The 16,290-nt window shown below is 48.4% G+C and overlaps 1 non-coding gene across 1 annotated transcript; it reads right to left on the bottom strand.

Moving 5' to 3' along the window:
* Nucleotides 1–8,192: 8,192 nt before the first annotated feature.
* Trnak-cuu lies at nt 8,193–8,265 on the bottom strand. Its single transcript has one exon. It is a non-coding gene; the product is annotated as a tRNA-Lys (tRNA).
* Nucleotides 8,266–16,290: the final 8,025 nt, after the last annotated feature.

Raw genomic sequence — 16,290 nt, 5'->3', positions numbered from 1 at the left:
GTTGAGGAAGCCTTCGCGTTCGACGACGGAAAAGGGTGCATCGCCCCGATTACAAAGTTTTCAACGACCTCCTCGTAGGATTTCTGGGTTAAAACTCCGGAACGAAAGGCATCCAATTTCAGCTGCTTGGCCTCCCTTTCTGCTTCAGGCCTCGATCCAGAGTCATGACATGCCGTTCGTTTGCGAATGCCGCTGTCCAGCTTCGAGAGTTGGGTAGGGTGCAGCGACTGCAATTTATGACATTGTGTCAAGTGAAGCACTCCCAATAGTCAGACAAAATATAACTTTACGTTTATGTTCATTAGCTAAAGAAGTTAGGCAGCACAAAATTTTCATTATCTGGCGAATTGTAACTACGATCATAGCCCGACCGTAAGAGCTACTTGCAGGTTTCAAGCTCAAAGGTAAAATAATTTAAGCAGCGGTCAAAAGGTGCAAGCGTGAAATTAACTTCATATTCTATTGTAGCGCCAATCACAAGCACTAGTCACAGCGTTCGTCTGTCGCCGTAAAATCAGATTTTCACACATAGCTCAGAACGAAGTAGAAATATAATATAATGCAATTAAATGCAAGGGTGCAAGCGTGCTGGACAAGAATGATGAAAATAAAGAAATATAGCTCACCTTCATATGTTTTCTGAGGTTGGAATTTGACTTCTTGCATGCAGCCAGGACCTTGGTTTTCGGAAGACATAGTTTGCATTTCGCTTGAACAGAGGTTTCTGTCTCAGAAACAAACACAAAGAAGGGCCTGAAATTCGGCCAGGGTAAGCGAGTGTCCGCATCTTCGGTGCTCATGACGAAACATGTGAGGTTTGCCTCGGCTAGAGGGTCTTTTACTACAAACCCTCCGCCTTTTTTTTTTCTTTTTTTCTTTGGCAAGTAGAGAGGGCCATGATTGGCCCCTCTTTATTTTCACGACTTTCGAAGCGTACGCTGAGCGAGTGCACCTGACCTTCAAGGGATCAAGCCTCGAGCCCCGACGATGAGATAATCCGGAAATCTCGTTGCAGTGCTACATTACTGAAGAAAAAAAAAGTTTTGGTTTAACAGAAGATGAAACGAAGCATACTTCGCCGCTGACGCCGGGTCCAACAAAAAAATCTCCCAAGGGTGACTCACAATCTTCGCCGGCGCCTACGGTATCCTGACGCGCCTGAGTTTGGACACGCCGTTCGTTCAATCGTTCAACAAAGAGGAGGTCTGCCTGGCGCGGAAGGTCGGATGGACGCGAAGGATTTTGTAAACAAGCATCGTCGCTCGTACTGTTGAAGCTGGAAGTGGGAACGTGCTCCCATGAACGGATTATCCGTGTCTGCGTTTGTGCGCGGGAAGTCCGGCTTTGCAAGGGATGCGCTGACGAGGCGACCATGTGAACGGGTGTTCAGCTGCGAGGTCATTTCACTGGCGCCCCCTGTGGCCCCCAAACCGCTTGAGTCAGAACTCACTAAAGGCAGACAACATGAAAACAACTCTCGGAGTGTCCTCGTCTTTCACCCCCTTCTATCCCCGTCTTTGCTCGCATGGTGCAGCTGGAGTGGCGGCGCCTGGGTGCATTACCGGATTAGGTCAATACCTTACCAAGGCTTGTTAAGCATCTCTGTCTGCGTTCGGGCGCGCCGGTGTTATGTTTTGGCTTTTGGCTGCTCGGCGCCACCTTGGCCCAAGGACGCCTGTGATGCAGTTTCTACGGCTGCCGAGTATAAGTGCGTGGGAACGGAATGGGAGGGGGCCCCTTGTTCGGGAATGCTACATTATCTGCCGACGTCTTATTTACTTCTGCGCTCAAAATGTTGTTAAGAAAAAAAAAAAAATAGGACTCGATTTCGGAAGTAGTTAGTAATTTGAGTAGAAGTTACCTGAAAAACATAGTTAAATTAAACTACTAATTACCCAAATAAACTTGTAATTGAAACTTACCAAGTTTGAGTAGAGTAGTTTGAGTAGAGTAGTTGAACTACGTCCAAGTCTGTCCTGGAGGCAGGGCTGGGAGTTCCTGCCGCTGCCCCGTCAGCCGCAGTTCCTGCCGCTCCAGTTCTTCTCGCTGCAGCCCTGCCTGCAGCTCCTACTGAGGGTGCAACCTTTAGCACACGCGACAGTCCAACATTGCTGACGCAGCCACCTGTGAGTGTGTGTTCGGTACCCATCACAACGCAACCCAAGCCGTTCCCCAGACAGGAGCCACCAGAGCCCCAGGGTCCAGACGCCTCTGCGCAAGAGTGTCGTCGGCGGCTGCCAGACGTCCTGAAATTTCACATTTTCTAGTGTCTTGACATAGAGTTGTCAGATGTCATTGCATTTCAGTGCATTTCCATACTTCCCAACTGCCCTGCAGTTTGGCGTCAGTTTGTTTTCGGGAAAACAGTCCAATTTTTTTCCTAAGAGAGGGAAGGATAGGTATTTATTTTTTTTTTAAGGAAGGAAAGTGTAATATTTCAATGTTTTCATTATGTCACTCGCCACACTACCTAGATGGCGCCACTGTTCCACCATTGCGCCCGTGTTATCAGAATCAGTTTATTTCGTCTATATGTACAGACGACAAGGGCATGGGTATGGTGTACTAGAAGGGGAGGTGTGCCAAGCCCCGCTCGGTTCCGGGGGCCTCCGCCGGACGCTGTCGCTTCGTGGCGCTGCTAGGCAAAGCGCGGTAGATAGAATACAGCACGCCGCTTCGAACGTATGCAATGCAGCCGTGTGGTTATGTTTAAAAAATATTTTTGCGTTCGTCGCGTTGCTTGTTTGAAACATGGTTGCTTTTGACAAATACCCTACTCCATTTTTTTGCCTCTGTAACATAATAAAGTAGTGTTTACTGGTTTTATGAGCCGGGAGCACTGATTCCGTTCCTCAGCGCGCGAGCGGGACCATACTGGATTGCTCGCTTCCTGGTACTTCTGCAGTGGCATTTGTTTTTTTTTCTCAAACATGTAACATATAAAACTTGACCAGTACATAACCAAAACCTAATAAATCCCCAATATTATTTTTTTTCTCTCTAATAACCGCAATATCCGGGCCCCTCCAAACAGAACATAAAAAAAGTAATACAGGTTCAGTTCAGTTTAGCGGAAACTTTATTGATGCTATGATGCTAAGACTAGTCTTGAAGAAAAAAAAATTAAAAAAAGAGGAATGCTTTCATTTTTTTTTCATGGTAGATATACCTCTCTTAACGTGTAGGTGTCCAACTACACTTTCTTCTTTTTCAATTTCTGTTCTTTTGATCTAGTTCTTTCGGTCCTGTTTTTGCCTTTCAAGAAGAAATGCATCCGTGTGATGCAGTAGAACTTCACCACTGATCGGGTGTGGCAGTCGCAGTGGTCAGCGCAGCCAACTTTTGGGAGCCCTTTCAGCGAGCCAACGATCTCGTACATTATGCTGGCGTGAAGCTTGGACGTGCTGAACGCCTTTGTCAGATGGTTTTCCAGTGTCATCACCAGGTGGTACAGCTTCTCGGAGGGGTACAGCAGACCTCCCTGGTCCCACTCCATTGTCGCATCTGCTGGCAGGTGTTGTGCGACGTCGCTCCGCTCTGTGAGGCAATCCGCTTTGCATAGCCTGCAGCCAGTGTCCAATACCCGTTTTCGTGCCACATACCCGGCTATGTAGTAGACGAGGCGACCATCACTGCGCTCAGCAACGTAGGGAAGGTGGTCCAGAACATGCTGAGCCCCATCAAGGTCGCCGACGTCAATCAGCTCGTCGAGCTGCTTGTAAGCCGCTGGTTCGTCGAGAGGCACGGTCTCGGGAGTCAAAAGTGCATCTAGCACGCCAGGTGCTATGCTGCCGCTCACAGGGCTTTTAGCAAGGCTGTAGTAGCTCAGGCACCTCATGATGGCACAAAATTGTGCCGGGGTGGGGTTGTCGTTCGGACCGGATGCTTGCCGAGCAATCCCAAATAACCGTTCAATGCAATCTTGGCTGAGTCTGGATGTCATTATGTAGCGGTAGCCAAGTTTCGTTGTGAGGTATGTCAGCAGCTCCTTTGTGCTGCGCAAGGTTACCCTCAAGCCTTCTGCAGTACTCTTGCTTAGGAAGCCGCTGCCTTTGGCATGACGGTCCCACCGATCAAGGAAGTCCAGTGTCTGGTTGATGACAGCTTCCTCGTCGCTGTTTCGCCTGCATATGTACCAAGAAAGCAAAGCTTGCATCAGTGTGTACCACAAAACATCGAGCTAACCCTGATACACTAATAGAGCCGAATGATAATGCATCGTGTGCTTCTGTGGACTTGATTCAGTTGTTCTGCCCCCATCTGGCTATGTGGTAATCTGTGATGCAGGCACAAACACGCTATGCGACGCATTCTGCACGAATCTGCTCTATGTTGAGTATCAAAGTAGATTCAAATTTTTCTCTTTACGCTTGCACTCAGTTTTTAGTTGTTCAATAACATGTCGTTTGTAAGCACCATGATACTGGCTAGAAGAAAAACGATGAGGTGCTAGTAAAAACTTGACCTCCTCCCCTTTCTCTTGTTCCCTTCCACCCTACTGTGGGAAGTAAAGAGGGAGGCGATTGTTACCCCTTATAGCACCTGATGTAACGTAATCATATTCCTACTTTTCACTTAGTAAAGTTTGCTATAATAAATTGGTGTGCAGTCTAATTTTTAACCTTTATGCCAAGTCATATGACTTGATCACAAGACTGCCATAGGGTATGTAAGATAACCCACAATAGTTACCCTATCAGCATATAGCAGCCGTAAAAACAGTCACCATAGCTAGTAGTCACAGGATTGGTTTATGAAACAAGAAGTTGCTGGATAGATTCCTGGTGAGGCACAAACTGAGAATCTGCCTTAAAGTGCACACTACTATGTTAAAACAAACCCCCTGCATGTAACAATACAAGTTTTACCTGAGTGCCTTCAGTGGTGTTCGTGATGTCATGACACGGATGAGGTTCACCATGAGTTCAACAAAAGCTCGGGTGGGCTCCAAGTTTGGGTACTGCTCCTCAACTTTTCCTTTGTGGATGAAAAATGCATGTAGCATTGAAGGACTGAAAACCTGAAATGCGAGGTCCACCCTCATTTTTTCGAATCCATTGGGGTAGATGTGGGCCCGTGTGAGTCGATGTGCTGCCTTGGGTGTAACATCACTGCTTTCGCATTTCCAAGTGGCCGAGATGTGTTCCCAGTGAGTCTTCAAAATTAAAAAAAATACTGGTTTTGCTAAGCAAATAAAAACATCACATTAAAACATCTGCTATGCATTTTCACTTTACAGGTGCAAAATGAGGGGAGAAACATATAGTAGTGCTTACCCTTCCTTCTGGTGTGTTAAAACCAGCCTTCAACATCAGGTTGCGGACACATTTCATCAAGTGAGGGAAGTCGGAGATGAAGTGGGTGAACCGACTAGGATCAGCAGGGTGCGAGGCTTTGCAGCAGACTGATATAGCGTCGGCGTGCACGCCGAAGCTATGCCACATTGCCCGGTTCCAAGCTACTCCGTCACAGCACAGGTAGTCAACAAACAGACCTGCCTGTTCGCATAGAATTATCGCCTCGGTGACAATCTTACTGAGCAAGTGAGCCTTCACGTTTCCACTTGAAGCAAATACGCCTAAAAAACAAATTATGGCACTAAGTAAGACATAGATGTAGTCAAAAAAGCAAAAAAAAAAAAAAGAGGAATTAGCTATTTACCTATTATTTGCGTCCAATTCCCCATAAACGGCTGGAACATGAGTACTAGCCCATGGTCTGCTCTCGTGTGCTTGTCAGCCTCGGGAGTGTGCTGACCCAGGTTCACAAAACCTTCGATGTGCGATGACGCAGTCAGGTCCAGGTGCGCTGCCAGCTTCATTTCATCAAGAACGAGGTCGCCATGACGGGACATCTCGTCCATTTGCAGTGCCTTTGCCTTGACAGCTCGAAATAGGCTGTCACTGAATCCATATGAGGCTCTGAAATTCTGACGTTGTTACGAGGTTAGATAGTCTGGCACTAAAAATTTGATAGATGCTTGGCATATCTCATGGCACATACCTTGGTGTACCTGAACAAGCATATTCGACTTGGCAGCACAAGAGTTCGGTGGCGTCTCAGGTGTTCATATAGCCTCTTGCTTTTCATTCGAAGAATGATGCATTCAAGGAGCCATGCCCTGCCGTAGCGGTAGCCACGCAACGACTTTCGCTCGGATGCTTCGAAGCAAGCCCTAACGGACTCCTGTTGCTTTGGTGGCAGCTTTGCAATCTGAAATGTAGATATAAGGTAGAAAGAAGTGAATATTTAGAAAATAAATTAGATACAAAGTGCCTACGTCTGAACTGTAAAATTCTCATCTGTTCAAGCTACTCACAGTATGCTCAAAGGTTTCTTGGCTGATGCTTGCATTTTGGGCCCTTGTTTGGTTGATTTGGTCCAGCAGAGTACGCACTCGATTTTTTTTCCGCTTCAATGTCCGAAGAGCACGTCGCAGCTTTTTTGCAGCAGTGTATGCAGTCAGGTTTGTCTTGGCCTTGCCGCGCCTTGCTTTCCACATGCGAGACGTCAGGAGCTTGCGAAGATATTTGCAGGACAAGCAAGGATGTCCAGAAACACCTGTAAAATTGTTCGTACATGACATAAATAATTATTCCCACTCAGAAGAAAGAATGTCTCACCTAGAACAGATCCATTGCATTTGTTGGAATACAGCTTGTTTTCGACACGCTGACAGGACTTTTCTTGTATTTTGACCACGGCGAATTCAGTCAGTTCTCCAACACCAGCACATAGCGGCACATTGTCAACGTAGCGCAGGATATCTTCCGCTTGCGAAGGGGTTCCAACACTACTCTCAAGATGTGGAATACCACGAAGAAAGACCTTGCAAACAGAAGGTCCTTCAGCCGTCTGAGCTTCGAAGATCACTGCCCTTTCAAACTTAAATGGGGGTACCGTGTTGTTGCTGAGACAGACTGTTTGATAGGAGACTGTGTTTGGCTCTTCTGAAAACAGCTGCTCCGACCAGTAGTCTGATGGGCGCCTCAGATTTCTGAAGGTGCTGGTTTTAGCAGTAAGGCTCCCACTGGGTGAGTCGCAGTCGCCGTAAACTGATGAGGCTTCTTGAGTTTGTTGTTGATACTGCTGAGAGGACTGAAGCTGAGAAGGCTGACAAAGAGTCCTTGCTTTTCGGTTGGGCTCTTGCAGTGGTGCCCGTGACTTCCGCTTTCTTTCCTTGGGGAGTGTCTTGCTCAGGTATTTCGGTACGTTTGGAAACTGTGTCGGCACGGCATCAGACGCCAAAGCAGGTACCAGGCGGGGCTGCCACACTTCCTCTCCATTGATGATAAGGCGAGACGAAGAAATTATAAACCTACGAGAAAGAAAAAAAAAACGGCAATGTAAACACCGATACAATACATTCAGGGCATCTCGGAGGCATATACGGGCCACAGAGCAAAAGCCTGTGCAATATCTTCTGCTAATCGAGGTAGTATTACAAAAGAAAGCTATTGGGTATGAGTTTCATTACGCTTTTTTTATCACAAAGAAAAAATCAGAAGTAGATGACAAAACACTGCATTTAATTTCTTATACTGGCGTGAATCCTCTCAAAGTTGTCACAGCAAAATAATAGTCAAGTAGTCACCGAAATTGAATGTATAGTATAAGCTCTATTTTATTCCCCAAAATAACTAAGAAAAACTACTGCGTGATGCTGTACTCAAACATTTTTTGCCTGTCTTATTTTCAAATTTGGTGGCGATGGCTGAAGGGTTTATATATACTGTGGGGACCCTCTCCCTGGCTCCTCCGCGCTCCGTGACCTTGCCGGTCCCCGCCGCCGTACTGTCGGGCGCTCCTTCGTTCCCCGTGACCTTCCCGTTTTCCGTCGCCGTCCTGTCGCGGAACGTCCGAGCTCTCCGGGAGGAACGGGGCAAGCGCCCCCTCACCCAGCGCTGACGTCGGAGGGTCGGCTCGCAGCAAGGTTCCCGATTGGACGGTCGGCGGGACAAGGACTTGGGAAGGTCTTAAAAGGGGAACGGAGACAAAGGAAGGGGTCTTTGGCTGGCGACTTCGAAAGGGACCGGTCAGGGAGGTCATCGGGACGACAGCGACGAGCGGCTCTTCAACGACGTGAGTTTGAGTAAACTCTTTTGAACACGCACTGTGTGGGTGACTTCTTGGGGAGCGAGCGAGGCACGTCCCGATCGGGCGTCGATCAGGTAGCGACCCACATAATCTGGCGCCCAACGTGGGGCCCGAACCCACGACCCTGAGATTAAGAGTCTCATGCTCTACCGACTGAGCTAGCCGGGCATGTCAATCCCAGTTATTTTGGGACAGGACTTCGTTTGCCGAGAGGGGATCATTCTAGACCTAAAGAATAACGGGTACCACTACAACCCGCTGACCCCTCTCATCCCCTTTGTAGCCCCACCTAGTTTGGGGAAGGGATCGGAATGTTCGCTCGCTAGGCTGCGCGAGGAGCAGGTGTTAGCTGCGCGGGCCGTACCACATAACGTTGAACAGATCGTGGCTTCTTTCGACGGGCCGGCCGAACAAAGGCGATCGTTAGCGGACGCTTTGTCTAGACACGCAGCTATGCTTACTGAGAGGCCGGGAGTCACGCATGTTTTACAACATGAGATAGACACGGGAGACGCCAGGCCGTGGGGTTGTAACCCCAGACCGCTGAGTGTGCACAAGCGAGCTCTCCTAGATAAGGCTCTCGATGAAATGTTGGACACGGGGGCCGTACGGCCGTCGCAAAGCCCGTGGGCATTTCCGGTAGTGCTAGCGCCGAAGAAAGACGGGACAGCCCGTCTTTGTGTAGACTACCGCCGACTCAATGAGATGACCAAAAGGGACGCGTATCCTTTTCCATCTATTGAGTCCATCATGTACTCGCTGGGTAGCGCGAAGGTCTTTACCACGCTGGACTGCAGCAGAGGCTTCCTGCAGATCCATGTAGCACCAGACGACGTCCAAAAGACAGCGTTCACTTGTCACAGGAGGTTGTTTGAGTTTACCCGCCTGCCGTTCGGATTATCGAATTCGCAGTCTAGTTTTCAGCGGCTGATGGACATCGTGCTGGGGGACGCGAAGTTTAGCTTTGCCATGGCTAACATGGACGATGTCGTAGTATTCTCGAACCCGTTCGAAGAGCACCTAACTCATCTCGAGATCGTTCTGAGTAGAATGTGGGAGGCTGGGTTGACGATCAACCCAGATAAGGTACAGCTCGCAGCCTCGAGGGTTAATCTCTTAGGCTTTATCGTTGACAACGGTACGTTGAAGCCGAACGACGATAAGTTGGGGGCCATCCTCAATTATCCAGCGCCGTGTGACGTAAAGAGCCTTCAGAGGTTTCTAGGGATGGTCGGTTTTTATCGGCAGTTCATTCCGGGATGCGCGGAGCTAGCACAGCCATTGAACCAATTGCTGCGGAAAAACTCAAGGTGGATCTGGGGGAGGGAGCACGACGCGGCTTTCGCGTCTCTCGCGAAGGCAATAGCTGATACAGCGAGCTCACATTTACCAGATCTAAACCGGCATTTCGTCGTACAGACGGACGCGAGCGACTACGGTGTCGGAGCGGTGTTGCTACAGGAACACGATGGGCAGTTGCGCCCTGTGGCTTCCGCGAGCCACCGCGCTGGCACACCGCAGAGTGGGTCGGGCCCGCCTGCGCGGGGAGGACCAGGCTCGAGCAGGCCTCTTCGCCCCGCACGACTTCCTTCCAGGAAAAGAGAGGGACCGTCACCGCAGGGGGGACGGGCCTGGAGCCGGCGGCCATGCCACACCGTGGCAACCTGGACGACATGGGACGGGCAGCGGGACCTCCATTTCGTGTCCCGCCAGCGTTGGCGGGACCAGCCGAGACCGGTCCACGACACGCCCGGTGTCGAGGTCCCGCCGCCCTTCCTGGGGCACACGCTGCCCGCCTTCGTGTTGGCCCCGGACCTGCAGGACCCCTGCTGGCTCTGCCGGGTGCCGGTGGTTCACCGCGAGACCCACGAGGCCAGCCCACGCCACCAGGAGCTGCTGAGGGCGGTGGGCCACCCCACGTGCGTCGAGGCGGCGCTGCGGCTCGTCCAGAGGGACCGGCCCGACCTCCTGGCCCCGGCGGCCCGGGAGCTTCCTGAGGAGGGGGCCACCTCTGCAGCCTCCACCGCCGCTGCCTCTACCGCTGCGACCGCTGCCACCGCGGTCTCGGACACGCTGCCGCCCCCGCTGGTGCCACTCGCCTGCCCGGCCGAACCCCTCCCGCCTCCGCCTCCGCCCGCCGAGGACACGGTGATGGCGGAGCTGGAGGAGTTCCTGGCCGGGGACCGTCCACCCTCCGCCGACTCAGGCCCCCCGGGGTCCGAGCCTTGAGGGAGGGGAGGTGGGGGGACCCTCTCCCTGGCTCCTCAGCGCTCCGTGACCTTGCCGGTCCCCGCCGCCGTACTGTCGGGCGCTCCTTCGTTCCCCGTGACCTTTCCGTTTTCCGTCGCCGTCCTGTCGCGGAACGTCCGAGCTCTCCGGGAGGAACGGGGCAAGCGCCCCCTCACCCAGCGCTGACGTCGGAGGGTCGGCTCGCAGCAAGGTTCCCGATTGGACGGTCGGCGGGACAAGGACTTAGGAAGGTCTTAAAAGGGGAACGGAGACAAAGGAAGGGGTCTTTGGCTGGCGACTTCGAAAGGGACCGGTCAGGGAGGTAATCGGGACGACAGCGACGAGCGGCTCTTCAACGACGTGAGTTTGAGTAAACTCTTTTGATCACGCACTGTGTGGGTGACTTCTTGGGGAGCGAGCGAGGCACGTCCCGATCGGGCTTCGATCAGGTAGCGACCCACAATACAAAACATTCAAATAAGTAAGAAAGGCGGGCTAAAATAAAAAAAGAGCAGACGGAACAGAACAGATATTAGGTACCGGAGTCGGCGGGCGAAAAGAAGGGGACAACACAAATATAAATGACGGAAAAGATACAGGCGAGCTGGTGAACGTTTAACATCGTGGAAACCCGAGACCAAGGAACAGATATGGGACGGCACGCACACCAATCTTGACATGTAACGTGTTGTGGAGACGACACTTCAGTGAGGGCCCGGTACCTACTATCCCGTTTTCTCAAGCCATTTCACGTGAGCACACCATATTTCTGTACAAAGAGAAGCATATACGCCCCCTACCGCGCACGCGGATGTTATTATTTACAGTTCACTCACCTCTTATCGAAGTGCCGTTCACACACTGCCGAATTTGGTTGCAGCCTCTTGTCGGCTCTCGGGATTGCGCGGTCCCACTTCTCGAAGTTAACGGCGTCCTTGGGGGCCCGGAATAATGATGCCTTTTCTTTTGAGTGTTGGTAGCCAACGTTGCATCCTGGCACAAAACACCAGCGATCTGTCTTCTTCTTCGCAGCAACTTCCATCGTTGCATCGCAAGCGCAAGGATCTCCTAACGTGCTCTACGCCTTGCCCTACGCCGTGCACGACCGGCCGGGAGCTCCCCGCTTACCGCGACTTGCGTAGCAGCGCCGCTTGCCGTCATAGCGGCAGAATCCTACAGAAGGTCCCCCTCTCCCAACGCAGCGACGGCGCGCTTGGCACACCTCCCCTTCTAGTACACCATAGCATGGGCAAAAAGCCAACACATGTTGGCTTGACTGGGCCACACCCCCGTTTTCTTGACAGAAGCGGATAAGCAAATTGTAAGACAATGTAAACAAAATCGATAATTATATAGCAGGAAAACGAATAAAAAAAACTTAACAAAAAAATAAAAACATGTAGACACTTGTAACCGGGAAGTAGAACACTGATATCATGAGGCACAATACAAAAATAAGTGAGCTACAGAAAGATATTTTTGATGGCACGAGGTGTTAGTGTTTCTATGGTGAAGTTGTTGCTCCTTAGATTGTTCAATAATGATGGGAGGTGGTGTCTCAACATCTGCGTTCCATAGTTTGTTCTGCTGTATGGTACCTTCCAGACATCCTCATTACGAGTAGAATAAAAATTTATACTTCGTGCTAGACCAGCGATCTCATGAAATAAAGGATTGTTCAGTTTAATGCCCGCTGTGTATCTTAAAATTATTGTGTAGTCATACAGGTTGGTAACTGGAATGATATGCAGTCTTAAAAAGGTGCTGTGTATGAGAATCATATGGGGCATTGACAATAATCCGTATGGCCTTTTTCTGAGGGACATGAAGATTGTTTATATTGGTTAATGTTGTGGTTCCCCAAACCAGATGACAATAATTTAAATGTGAAGAAAATAGAGAGTTGTATAAAAGGAGTTTAATTTTTACTGGGAGGTCGAAGCGAAACCTGTTAAAAATGCCAACGGCTTTCGAAATCTTGCGAATGAGACCTTCAATGTGAAAATCCCATTACAAATTTTCCTGAAAAATTACGCCTACGGTTTTAGTACTAGGTACTATTTCAATGATGGAGGGCCCAAAAACAGGGTTGTAGTCAAAAACCACAGACTTATTCTTTGGTTTAAAGAGCACTGCCTTAGTTTTGAAGTGTTTATAGGAAGTGAATTTACAGAGCTCCATTTGTGGTTGCGCCCCCGTGGCGCTCAACCCCACGTTGTTGACCGTTAAATAAACAGTTACGCATCAACCACCGACCGGGTCGGACGTCTCTCTCCCTCCGTCCGGGGCTCCCGCGCCCGGCCCGCCGGTCACCTCTTCGGCATGTGAAACTCCTCGTTTTTCCGCAGGCCCACGCAGGCACTGCTCTTCTTTATTTTCTCGGGTGTCCGCATTTTCTTTTAATTACTACATTTTTGGCGACGAGGATTTTCTTTTAATTGCTACAAGTGGCTCTAAGTATTTTGTCCCCCAATATTAATTGCCGAATTGGCCATATCTGTTGTAAGAGATTTTATCCTATTCTTTAAATAAACAGTTATATTTGTTAACATCAGTATAGTTCATCAAGGGAGAAGAGGATTCCTATTTTCTTCGTTACACTTTCATCAGCTGGGTGGCTGCTACGATGCCCTTCGGTTTGCATTGCACGTTCTTGCATGTTCTTGAGTGGGCTCGGCGAAAATCACAGGAGCATGACAATCGCTAAGCCGATGTTCTTCTTTGTTCAGGCCCACCTACTTCCTCTCTACTGCTGCGCGGGTGCTTCAAGTGAAAGCTTCAACGTCATCCAACGGCCGATCCATCATGACAGAACGTTTCTACGAGGCGTCAGTAGCGAAGGGCCCCTCTCTCAAGTCATGGGGCTTGTGACGTTCGAGGATGCAACGGCTACAAAAGGAGCGGCAAACCAAGTCCGGCTCAGTGGGCTTGGCGAAAATCACAGGAGCATGACGATCGCTAAGCCGACATTCTTCTTTGTTCAGGCCCTCCTACTTCCTTTCTACTGCTGCGCGGGTGCTTTAAGTGAGAGCTTCAACGTCATCCAACTGCCGATCCATCATGCCAGAACGTTTCTACGAGGCGTCAACAGCAAAGGGCCCCTCTCTCAAGTCATGGAGTTTGTGACGTCCGAGGATGCAACGGCTACAAAAGGAGCGGCAAACCAAGTCCGGCTCAGTGGGCTCGGCGAAAATCACAGGAGCATGACGATCGCTAAGCCGATGTTCTTCTTTGTTCAGGTTGGTAGAAAAACCTCTTTATGCAAAAATTACTATCTTACACTAATAGTTGTGCCGGGCCCACAAACCCTTCTTGACATTGCTAATGATTGTTTTAATGTGTGCAAATTGATTCTTTGCGGTGATATTGAGACCAATCCGGGTCCCACGACTGAACAAATGTTCGCGCAAATCATGGATGGACAAAATGCTATAAAAACCGAACTTGTAACTCTCCGAAAACAACAGAGTTCGACAGACTCCAAAGCTGATGAATTGCGTACAAAATTGTCCGATGTTGACAAGTTACTGCAGGAACTTAGGGTGAAAATAGAAAAAATCGAGGTGCTTGAAAGAACCATTTTAACCCTTGAGGATACCCTTAGTTCCCAAAACCGTAAAATAGCCGATCTTGAAGACCGAAGCGGTCGCTCCGTTCTTCTTGTGTATGGAATTTCGGAAACAGAGACTGCAACTGAGTCGCAATTAAGGAGCAAAGTGATATCTGAAGTCTTTGAGCAAAGGCTTGGAGTGAAATGTGCTTCGATCGCAAGAATACATCGGCTCGGCAAAAGTAGTGGCCGAAGACCGGTTATTTTGTTTTTTCAGGATTATGGTGGGGGGAACAAGCTGTCCTTCACAATGCAGAGAAATTAAAGGGAGCGACTATTTACATAAGGAATGACTATTCAAAATACACTCTGTCCAAACGAAGATTTCTCTGGGAAAGGGCAAAAGCCGATAAGACGGCAGGAAAAAAAGGAATCTTTTTCTAACGACAAACTGCGAGTCAATGATGACTGGTATGTTTGGGACGATATAAAGAACGCGCGTGTCAAACATCCCGCTCTGTCATTGCCCAATCCAACGAATTGACGACCAGAAAACCCATATGCTAAACAACTTTGCCTGTTAAATTTAAATGCTCGAAGCATTGTGAACAAAGTTGAACAGCTTGAGTCACTGCTGCTAACCCACGATCCCCATATATTACAGTGATTTCTGAGGCATGGCTTTGCGTCCACATTAATGATGATGGCATCATTCCTGCATCTCATAAAATATTTAGGAGAGACCGCCCATCACGTGGAGGGGGTGTAGCTGTTGTGTTCAAGGAAAATATCGATGTAGCGCTTTTGGACCAAATAGATGAACATGAAAGCTCATGTTTGAAAGTTAACATATGGGGAAATACTTTCATATTGTATGCTGTATACAGACCTCCTAATTCTCCTCCTGGATTTCTGCATAAATTGTACAACCATTTATCATCTCACCGCAACAATAACAAAATGATTGTTGGTGACTTTAACCTGCCCAATGTTGATTGGGTGAAACTGTCACCTGGCTGTTGTGAAAACACCGACATTATTTTTGACACCATGTTTGCTTTCGACCTCTTGCAAGTTGTCAATAAGGTAACACATGAGCACGGATTTAGTGGTTCTATTCTGGACTTAGTTTTTCTTAGTCGAGGTATTACAGAATATGCAGTTTCGGTTGAGCAGGGTACTTCTGACCCCAAGCTTGTTCACTTTCGTTGCTAATTGCCCATCCAGTCAACCAACAAAAAGCTAAAGTTAAGATTGTCAAAGATTTTTCTCGTTCTGATGATAATTCTATTATTATTCACTTAGAAGACATATTAGACGACTTTAATGACTCTGATGTTAATATTCTCTGGAATAAGTTTAAACGAGCATGTATTTATTGCATTGATACATTTGTTCCCAATGCACGTAAACGTGTTAAGCGTTGCAACCCATGGATTAATTAAACTATAATCCACTTAAAGCGTAGAATCAAGCGGCTCAGAAAAAATGGGAACCGCAACAAAGCTCAAATTCCTGAACTTCAAAATGGATTACGGACGAACGTACAACAGGCGAGACAACGTTACTTTTCATTCACGCTCCCTGACTTCATTAAAAACGATCCAGATAAATTTTGGAGGTACCTTGGCAACAAACAAAAGTCATCCATCATCATCATCATTTATTATCCTTGAAGGCCCTTACGGGCATTGATTACGGGCAAGTCAATTGATAAGATTAAAGTAAATGGCGTTTTGATTTCCGATCATGGTGAAATTGCTGAGCAGTTTAATAGGTACTTTCAGTCGGTCTTTTCTGCCCCTGACGTGCCTGAGAATGATGACATTTCTTCTTCTTTTATTGCTGACTTTATATCTTATCAAAGCGTACTTTCAATGTTGTTAAACCTAAAAGTAAAAAAGTCGTGCGGCCCGGATGGCATACCAAATTCATTTTTGCGCCGGTACGCAGAAATGACGGCAAAGTTTTTGACTATAATCTTTCGTGCTTCTTTTTCCTCGAGTGTGCTGCCGAATGACTGGCTTACAGCACGTGTAATACCGGTTTTCAAGAAAGGGGACCCGCTATCGCCAAGTAATTACCGAGCTATCTCTTTAACATGCACAAGTTGTAAATTCTTAGAGCACATCATCAGTAACGTCATTAGAGATCATTTATGTGAAAATAATTTACTGACCCAGTTTCAACATGGATTTAGGAAAGGCCTTTCGACCACCACACAATTACTAACTACCATTCATGAGTTTGCACAAATACTGGATAAGGCAGGCCAGGTAGATGTTATCTTTTTAGACTTCAGTAAAGCGTTTGACAGGGTTCCCCACGGCAAACTAATATCAAAACTCTATAGTATAGGTCTTCCTTCGCGAATCGTCAACTGGGTTCGCTCATACTTATTACGTCGCAAACAA

The sequence above is a fragment of the Ixodes scapularis genome, unplaced genomic scaffold, assembly GCF_016920785.2.
Source record: "Ixodes scapularis isolate PalLabHiFi unplaced genomic scaffold, ASM1692078v2 PGA_scaffold7__128_contigs__length_106722199, whole genome shotgun sequence".
NCBI lineage: Eukaryota > Metazoa > Arthropoda > Arachnida > Ixodida > Ixodidae > Ixodes > Ixodes scapularis.
This window is presented reverse-complemented; position numbering and strand designations above follow the sequence as displayed.